Below are 2,713 nucleotides of genomic sequence, written 5' to 3'. Positions count from 1 at the left end.
TATCTCGGAAAAATCAAAAGATGATGTTGACATTTCACCTACCACGTCGTTAGCAACCGAGATTCAGAAAAGGACTAACGTGCTGCTAATGTCAAAATCAGAGCAGTCCATTAATGTTGTCGACGATCAAGCTCTATAAATAGAAGCCGCCAAGCATAACTTCAAATCATCCAAGTTTCGGCCTTTGGGCAGATCCTTATGATCCAGACGAACGCGTTAGAAGAAAGCTTGAGAGTTCTTCACCTCCTTCATCCATTCCAAGTGACGATCGGAGCCTTCACCGAAGTTAGATCTCGAGAGAGTCAGCTCCACCGCCCTTCCATGGCACCACCGCCAGGCTTGACACACATCTGTTGGAAGCAATATTAGCTGGTCTTTTCATTTTCTCTTCTTTTCTTATATTGTATTGTATTACATTTTGGATTAAGAAATTAATACATTGTGTGTTCAATGCATTTTTGTGTTTCCTTCGATTCCATCTCCATCTTTCTTTACTTAGCATCCTTAACTTTCATTGCATCACTTAGTGAGATTGCTTGAGTATCGCATACTTAGTCATGCAAATTAGGGATATGAAGCATGTAGCAAACCTCTGGAAGGTGTGCGTTGTGCGAGTGTGTGAAAAAACCTTATTTGCTTAGTGTGAAGCTATAGCAACGCCTGTCTACAGGCGGACGCAATGCTTGTCTATGAGTAAAGTCAGCAACAACTAACTACCCAGGAGGGTAAGTGGTTGGTTGCATCAAACAATGTAAGCAAGTATTCACTAGAGATAGGAATCATCTTACGTCAGCCAAGTTTATCTGATTACCTTGTCTTATGAGCGCATCATTCATCACTTAGGCATACTTAGAAGAGTAGTCTAAAATCCAAATCTAAGACTCGAGAGAGCGGATTGGAACGCATAAGCAAAAATGGGGAACTTAGGAATAAGCTTCGTATGCTATCACACAACGTATGCACCCTACAGATAGGATATTACATGCATGATCGCATAGCTTGCGTTGGCTATATGCGGTCATCTCGATCCTTTTGCATACACATCACATACATCCTAGATTTAGGCTCTAGTGTGTGCAGCATGATCGCATAGCTTGTGTTGGCTGAGGTTGCCCTTGCGGTCACTCTTAAGGGATGTGATGAAGACATCCTCACATTTTATCTATTTTCCATGCATTTACTATGCGTCAACGGTTGTTGTGTCTCAACCTCTCATTCATATTCTCATTGCGTTGTCTGCTAGTTAGGAGTAGGAGTAGTGTTAGCTTAAACCCTCCCATCATTCTTTTATTCAACTGCTGCATACAAGTTACCGCATACGTCTAGCTATAAGTCCCTGAGTTCGACCTTGGATCACCCGAGAAACTTGCGTTCGAGTTATACTTGGCGTGAGTGCAAGAAAACTTGTGATAGGAACGCATAGTCATTGCATACATTTGTTAACGCATGGTTCATTCCAATGCATGACCACCGACGCATGATAATCAATGCATAACCTAAGACATGCATCACATATTGTGTTCACCTAATTTTAGTCATCAAGTAATTGACGGCTAATTTTTCATCATTAAGTTTTTTGCGCCATTGCCGGGGACTTCAACAATTCAGTGTGCTAATGGTAATTTTTCTGATTTCTTTGTAGCTCTCAATCTCTGGTGAATTAAGACCCAGAGATTGAGAGGAAGTTCCAACGAAGATTGAAAGATAGCTGCCAACAACAACAACCAGATAAAGACAACATGGCAGAGCATCCTGGAAACGGAGCACCAAATGAAAACAATGTCATGGCGAATCCAATCCTACTGCCAAACGATCGTAATAGGCCTATTCGGGACTATGCATCACCAAACTTCTATGATTTCTCTCCAGGAATCATGAGGCCTGCCCTTGATGGATCTCGATTCGAAATGAAACTGGTGATGCTACAGATGATCCAGACTGTTGGATAGTTTGGAGGAAGGCGTGGCAAGGACCTGCACGCCCACCTCCAGAGCTTCATAGAAATCTGCAACACTTTTTTGTTCCCGAATATCTCTACCGAGGAATTTCGATTCACTTTGTTCCCATTTTCTTTATATGATCAAGTAAGAAAATGGGCGTATTCTCTCGAACCGAGAGAGATAACCTCGTGGGAACAAGTTGTGGAAAAGTTCATAAAGAAATACTTCCTACCTACTGAAAATGCCAGGAGAAGGAAATTAATAACGAATTTTGAACAAGAAACTAGCGAATCGCTCAATGATGCTTGGGCGAGGTTTAAGAGGCTGGTAAGAGATTGTCCACATAATGGCTTACCAAACTTATTACAGATGGAGATATTTTACCAAGGACTGAACCCTGCTTCGCAGACCGCTGCCAATGCGGCATCAGCTGGCGGTCTGTTGGATAAAACATATGAGGAGCCCCAAAATATACTTGATCGCATTTCTAAAAATCACGAGGACTAGCAAGAAAGCGATCAAAGATTAAGAATTAAAGATAGTGATGCGAACAACGGGGCCATCGCATCCCTTCGGAATCAAATGACTGCGATGATGAGTTTGATACAAGGCATCGCTACTAATAGCACGGGAGTGAAAAAAGGGCAGGTCAACGCAATTTCTCAAACGACTGCAAGTTGTGTCTAATGGAAAAGTACGCATGCGCAGCGGAATTGAGGATCAACTCTAATTGCATAAATTAAACATACAACCCTAAATTAGTTAATTAGGGT

At 41.9% G+C, this 2,713-nt stretch overlaps 1 non-coding gene across 1 annotated transcript; it reads right to left on the bottom strand.

Annotated features, from left to right (window-relative positions):
- Positions 1-2,186: 2,186 nt before the first annotated feature.
- Positions 2,187-2,293, bottom strand: LOC120070065. Its single transcript, XR_005479777.1, has one exon. It is a non-coding gene; the product is annotated as a small nucleolar RNA R71 (small nucleolar RNA).
- Positions 2,294-2,713: the final 420 nt, after the last annotated feature.

This window comes from Benincasa hispida, unplaced genomic scaffold (genome assembly GCF_009727055.1).
Source record: "Benincasa hispida cultivar B227 unplaced genomic scaffold, ASM972705v1 Contig855, whole genome shotgun sequence".
Lineage (NCBI taxonomy): Eukaryota > Viridiplantae > Streptophyta > Magnoliopsida > Cucurbitales > Cucurbitaceae > Benincasa > Benincasa hispida.
Note: the sequence above shows the minus strand (reverse complement) of the source record. Positions and strands in the feature narration are given on the sequence as shown.